Here is a 7,606-nt window from a genome sequence, read left to right as displayed (position 1 = left end):
TTCAAATGATTATTGATTAAATGAAGTAAAGACAGCTTGCAGAGGAAAAAATATTTTCAGAAAAAGTGCTGGCGATAAAATCAGCCATTTCATAAAGTGGTGAGGACGTGTCCCCAGTGTAAATGACACTTATGCTTGTTCAGTATCTGCTAGGTGCAGAAGTCCTGACTGACATCCACTTAAGCACCTCTGAAACATTCAGGCTTGCGCACTTTAGCTGTTCTATCGTACTTGTCATCACAAAATCTGCCGATGTGTGTGTTCTTATTCATTTGCTCTGGTTGTTTACACTTTCCTTTCAGAAAATTGCAGACAACAGTGCAGTCGGTACAGGATGTTGTCACAGGATGTTCCCTTCCATGCTGTTGTCTGTGAGTGTGTTTTTCTCGCCATTGTCTCTGAATGTCAGATGTCTATAATCGCCTCTTAATGTCTGATCCCCTTTTAGCCCCTCTGTTGCGGCCTCGTGTCAGGCTGCAAGGAGCATAAGGAAAATTAAGCACACCTGAGTGACAAGGCCAGGGCTCCCAGTGGGTCTGTGACTGGGGCACAAACTCCCTTTTAATAGACTCACACCTCATTTGGCCCCTAAAGCCGACTGAAGGGTCCCTGTGGGGTAGAGGAGCAGAGGCTATTCCCTCCCTCCGCTCGCAGTGAAAGATGGGAGCTTGATTAGACGGCCTTTTCGCATCCAGAAGGGTTCCGACGGAGACAATGCGCCGTTCTCCCTTTTAAAAACAGTGGCTTTTTGTCCAAGCTGTCAGTGATAATGTGTGTGGCAGTGAAGAACTGGTGGGGGGAGGGGTGGCATGTTTTCAAAGGACTGTCGCCGTGCACCTCTTGCAAAACAGCCCTGTTGAAAGAGTCTGAAATCATTGATCTGACAATTAGAGTACAGCCTCATTAATAATGCTTAGTCGAACTACAGTTAAATTGCCTTTGCTCTGCATAAGTCTTTGTTGTCAGATAGCTGAAGCTCCTTTAGTGGCCATAGACAAGTTTTCAACACAGTTTGTTTGTTTGCTTGGTATAAAACTCAGTTTGTAATGCTGTATGACAACAGAGCCCAGCTGAACTGAAAATTATCTGCTTGTGATAATTTTTTCTTATTTGAAAACAGAACCACACAAATTGAATTCTCAAGTGGGGCGATGTTCAGTCAGGGGGTTCTGATCTCCTCTGAGTCATTGTTTTTTCCCCTCACACATCATTCTGTGACATGCCTGACATTGATGCTTAATTATGTCTAAAGAGCCTCAACACAGCGCCTGTACTCCTGGGTTAATTCATCCGCACTGGTTCTCCCCCCTGGGTGTACAGTTTGCATTTTAAGTGGAGTCTGCTGCACAGATTTCCAGCAGCGGCTGAACTTCCTAAGTTGAAATGCTGTTGGGGTTAAGTGGTCCCTGGGCTCAAGACACCTATCTCTGCCCAAACGTGACAGCTGGGGACCCCACTGTTGCTATGGAAATAACCCCCCCCCCCCCTTCAGTTAGCACAGACTGCTCATTTGTGGACATGTGCAGAATTGTAGAATACCAACCTCCTCCCCTGTATTGTTAAGAATCACACTTAAGAAAAATATTTTCTATTCTTTTGTTTTTAGATGGTCAGGATGGTCTGGAGAGTCATGGATATTTGAAAATAAATATTTTTCATATGATGTTGAAACTCTTTGTTGGTTGTGAGAAAGAAACATATATGTATGACTGTAGAACTTTTGATAGATATATAACAAGTCTAAATCTTACTTAAAGATACCTGAAACAGAATTGTGAAAGGAATTATTGGCAAAGTAAGCAAATATTTTGTTAAATGTGGTCTACTTTGGCTTATACTCTTGAATACAACCTTTACCCGTGGCCAGTGCTTGTTAGTTTTATTTTTCAAAAATACTGTATTTTGAATAACAAACTGCAGATATCGTCATAGATGAGCCAATATCTATTTTATATTTATAGCTAAGTTCACTTCCTATTCAAAATATTTTAATAATAAACTCCATAGCGTGAGGACTTTAGATCATCCAAGTTTTGTTATTTTTCAAAGTTAAAAGCTGTTGTCTTTACTCAAGTGTAAAGTGTTTGAGAAGGTCATTGTGACATTGTGTTGGGCTGGGAAGAGGCTGACATACTGCTCGCGCAGTAGGAGACTGACTGCAGCTGGTAGCAGGTAGTGCAGTGATTCAGCCCAAGGTGTGTCAGGCCTGAGTCCTCAGACTCTCCACTCCCACCAATCAGAAATGGGCTCTGACCCCCGTCTGCCTCAAAACCAATTCCGCACCTCCCCCGCCAAAGTGACCCATGGGGGAGCCGAGCCATGCTGGGGTTAGAGGTGGCCATCCGGGCTGTCTGGAGGATGTGTGTGGGCTCGTGGCATGCTCAGGGTATGGGAACAGCACAGAGCAGCCCACCTAGGCTTGCTGAGTCCCAGCCCAGCGGGTTCACATTAAGGGAAATTTGTTCCACAATATTGCCACCTCCTGCTTCTCTGCCACGCTGGAGGCCTGCACAGAAGGTGGAGGCAGAGATTTGGGCGATGGCCAAGCACTGCACGCCTGTCACTTGCATCTCGCCGCACGACGAGGACAGGATCCCCGCTGGTCTTTTGCGCAGACTCCCTGCCTGTCCCAACAAATGCTAGAGCACGGAAAATAAACTTATCTCATTCGGATGACAACACGTTCCCTCAGGTTATGATGCGATGCCAGTTTTGGAGATTCAGGCGGGGTCAATTGCTCATTTTCCGGCGCAGGGAGGGTGTCTGTCGCTGGTAACTGCTGCCTCGCTGCGTGTGGTGTGCCGGAATGGTTAATGTCTGTACTTTTCAACTTGGAGGTCCATGATCGTCTCTTCTGTATGCGCACATGCATATCTATTTACTTTGTCAAAGTCTTCTATATAACAGTATCAGATATCATTGCTGAAAATAGTTAAAACAAAACTTTTAACTTAGAATTGGTATTTCATATCTTAACACAATACTAATTTAAAGTGACCCTGTTTAGCGCTGTGCACAAAAACACAAGGTTCTATTAATTCTTTGCTTAAAATAATTTTTTCATGGCTTAACTCAACAGCTCTTAACATTAATATATAGTTTATACATTTAGTTTAGTAACTTTTGCAGGCAAATTAATGTTTTGTAATGCCTTACAGTCTTTGTATGTAATGTGCCTTTTATTTATTCATCTGTCATTTCCCCAATGAACCTAGTCTAGTCCTGTTCTGCGTGTTGTTTGCTTTTTGTACACATGTACCTTTTTGAAGGTGGTATTATGCAAATACAAGAGCTTTGTTAGAGAATGTCTTCTCTACCACCAAAGCTACAGTATTCATACTTCCCATTATAGAGGAAAAACACGACCCTGCAGTACATGTAATTATACAGCATATTCGGAAATTTGGTCATTGTGGTGAAGACCTGCCATTAATATGTGGATATGAGATATTACCTCAAACCCTATTCTCTATTTTCTCTCATCTCGTTTTTCCTGGGCATATCATCCTCCTAATAGACCTATCCAATCAGAGAGGGCCTATTAACTAATGATCTGTTCTCATCTCAAACACACTGTTAGAAAAGGGAGGGGAGGGGACTCAGGGCAAGTGCAAGTCTACTTTAAAAGAGCAGTCAAACCAAGATGGGAATTTAAAAAAAAATGCAACCACAGGGAGTTCATTATACCCAAGTTAATTATCTCTTGGGCCTCAACTGCCCCCTTCCCAGGGTAAACCATCAGAGGGGTTTAATTGTGTTATCACCTGTCCCTGAAGTTTCGAAGAACCAGACTCACTTCATTTAATTTAAGTGCCACAAGATGAGGAAGAACTTGATGCTCCCTGCAGACTCCCCTGCTACACACGCACGCACACACATACACACACACGTGACTACGTGACTAGCCCTGAAGGAGAGACAGAGGGAAAGTGGAAGAAAGGACAATACTCCAGTCACTCCATATTGTTTCAATGAAACATCACTATTAGATGTCTGTAAGCACTGCTCCTGGCCCCAGTACATGGCAGAGCACTGCTACCAGAATTTTTACCTGTTAGTAATGTCTGTACTGACTGAGCAAAGGGCAAATGCAAATTCTCAATGAAGGTTAGAAATAATTTAGTAATTAGTGGTAGGCTGTTTTATTAGAGTAATGGGTACCTCCAATGTATTTTTAACATTGTGTAGACAGTAGTGAAATTATTTAATGCTATAAACACTTTCTGTTTGGTCTGGTAAGTGTTAAAGTGAAAATACATCAAGCCAGATAAATACATTTATTTTGAATATAATACATTTCTGAAAAGTTACATAGATACAACTAAAATAAATTGTATATTATTGTCTTATATGTTTTGCCAAATCCTAAACTAAATAAGTTGTACCACTTTGAAATTGTCCTTTCTTAGTCAGGACTGAAGCATACAGGTTTCATATATAAGAAAAATTATACTTGGAATGAATGATGGATCTCCCTGTCAGATAACGCTCTTCTTCCCTGCAAGCACACCCTGCAAAACCTGTGGTCGACTCTTTCTCTCAATGTCAAAGACAAAGATCCTACTTCCTGACTTCTGCTCTTTGTCTTCCGTGTATGTGAGAAGGCTTCCTCTCTGGGTTAACAGGGTTTAATTTAAAATCCAAAAGCCCTGACAGCACATTTTCAGAGGCAAGGCTTTGGCTAGGCTGTTCTGCATGGCTGTTTGGATCAAACACCAGTTATCTCCTGTATTGAGTTGTTGTAACCTCTGTCCTGTCTCATTATGGATGGGGGGGGGGGGGGGGGGGGGGGGGGGTGAGAGAATGTACTTAAGAGAAAATACAGAGAGCACCATTCAAAGATGGCAATGTAACTCTATGGAAAAATGACTAGACGAGAGTATGAACTTTATATTTTGAGATTTTCTAAGTCTCGTTTGGCCTAGCATATGTTTCTGAGCCTGTTGCTTGTACATTTACCTTTAATGCTTGTATTTCGGTTATGGCCTTATGCCGGTTCTTGCCATTGTGCCTGTCATATTTTGGATTGCTCTGTTTAACTTGATTCCCTACCCTGCTCTATTTGTTGGTTGTAACTTTGGACTCCAATAAAGCCCTTAAATGATATTTATCTGCGACTCCTGTCTTGCTCCTCTACCCAGTCTAACAGGTATAATTTATTCTTTTTTAGAGGAGGCCTGATAACTCCTGTTTTGAGACTCTGTGCCGAGATGCCTTGTTTAAGTGACAAATCGACTATATTAGCAAAGTCTTTCGACACTTAGCTCTTGGCTCCATTCATAATCAATTGTTGTCATTTATCTTATATTGATACCACTGATATCCATAGATCCTATCAATGGTTGAAAAAGGCTGGGCTGAAAGACAGTACAGCGGCACTAACCATGGCAGCACAGAAACAAACCCTGAATATGAGATCAATAGAGCCTGGCATCTACCACACCAGACAGGACCCCAGATGCAGGCTGTGCAAAGACGCCCCTGAGACAATCCAACACATAACAGCAGGATGCAAGATGCTAGCAGGCAGAGTGTACATGGAATAGCCAAGTGGCTGGCATCATATTCAGAAACATCTGTGCTGAGTACTGGCTGAAAGTTCCAAGGTCTAAGAGTGATACACCCCCAAAGGTGGTGGAAAGGACTTCCAAATACACACAAACAAGATGATAATGACTAACCAACCTGACATAGTAGTGATGGATAAACAGTGGAAGAGAGCATTGGTGATAGATGTGGCAATCCCGAGAGATAGCAACAACAGGAACAAGGAACATAAAAAGCTCTAGAAATACTCAAGGTCTGAGAGAATACCTGGAAAAGATGTTGAAGGTGAAGGTAACAATGGATTGCATGGAGCATTAGGAGCTGTGACCCAAAAACTGGGAGCATGGCTCCAACAGATTCAAGGAACAACATCGGAGATCTCCATCCAGAAGAGTGCAGTCCTGGGAACAGCTAAGATACTACGCAATTCTCTCAAACTCCCAGGCCTCTGGTAGAGGACCCAGACCCTATTTAGGCCACAGAGTCTGGTTTCTCAGCTCCCTGTCCTCTGTAGGGCAGAATCCTTGTTCAGACAGACACTTATTTGTCATCCTTGTGGAGTGAACTAATAGTTGCTTTCCATTATCATTGTAATTTATCATGATAATTTTTAACGTGTCAATGGGTCACATACTTATCAAAGCATATACCTTTATGTAACTGGTTTAACCTACCGGATAACCATAGAAAATGCTCTATATACTAGTGAGGAAGTTTGTAACGGTGTGAAAAGTCCAGTGAAACGGTGTCAGCATTGATTCTTGCATTTTTGCAGTATTCTAGTTCAATGGTATATTTGACTCTAACCTACTTAAGATACATTCTATGAATAGATGACAAAGCACTTTTGTAATTCGCTCTTGCTAAAAGTGTCTACTAAATTCCAAATATGTAAAAATATAAATGCCTTCTGTACACCATGCCAGACTATACCACAAGTAGGTGCCATGTTTGGTAAGTAAAACATTAATTTATTACAAATTATTACATATTTATAGATCAATTTGGGCAACACTGTTAGCTATGGACATAGGCTATGGTTTGTGATGTCATATTCCCATCCCCTTATGTCTTCCCTTTGGAGCATGTGATGTCTTCTGTTTAGGCGGTATTAAAATTGACATTGTGTCAAACTTTCTTGCAACTAATTGTGCTAACTAGAGGTAGTGACTGATAAACTCATGGCAGCTCATTACATAGAAATATTGGACCCTGAAAACACTTAACTATTTGCACAATAGCAAATCATTATGGTCTGAATTCTGAGATTATAGGTTTATAATTTCACTATGAATAAGATAAATTGCGTAGTGGGCAATGCCACATATCAGGGCAAATGCTAATGCCATCATATCAGAGTAAAATTCTAACCATCATTTCAGGGTAAAATGCTAACACCATCATATCAGGGTAAAATGCTAACAATAATTTCAGGGTAAAATGCTAACACTATCATCTCATGGTAAAATGCTAACACCACCATGCTCCCAAGACACTAGAGTATGATGCACCATTATACCAAAAGGAATTTGTAGAGTACTTGGGTCACATGATTAAATGATAACTCTCTCAAAAAGGTTAAATGTAATGGTAAATCATAATTTGTCAAGTAAAATAAATAAATTCTTTGCTGATGATTACTATTTATCTAGGTTTCTGCATACAAGCATTCCCAGGCTGAGAGAATAGCTAGCCCTTCTGCTAAAAACTTGTTGAATAACAAAGGATTATTAATAAACAGACTACCTTATCACTCGAAAGTGAAGTCATGACAACTTTGGTAATGATAATTTACCTCTGCTGGCCACCATAGATCTCAGCGGTGTGGCTTTGTGTTCATATGTGACAATGGAAGGTGGATCCAAAGAGTAAAAAAAATAATTCCAGTATTATGTTGTGGTTTCTTGAATGTTGACTAATATAACTTTAAATCATTACATGCATTCTAAAGTTCTGTGAGTGTAGATCAGTTGTTATTCTATATTATTTTCTTTAAGTTTCCTAACTTCACTGCTGCCTTAAACAACTGACATTGCAAATAGATATGTCATTAAGGCAA

The sequence above is a fragment of the Electrophorus electricus genome, chromosome 14 (assembly GCF_013358815.1).
Source record: "Electrophorus electricus isolate fEleEle1 chromosome 14, fEleEle1.pri, whole genome shotgun sequence".
NCBI lineage: Eukaryota > Metazoa > Chordata > Actinopteri > Gymnotiformes > Gymnotidae > Electrophorus > Electrophorus electricus.
The sequence above is the reverse complement of the archived record's forward strand: the minus strand, read 5'-3'. Positions refer to the sequence as shown.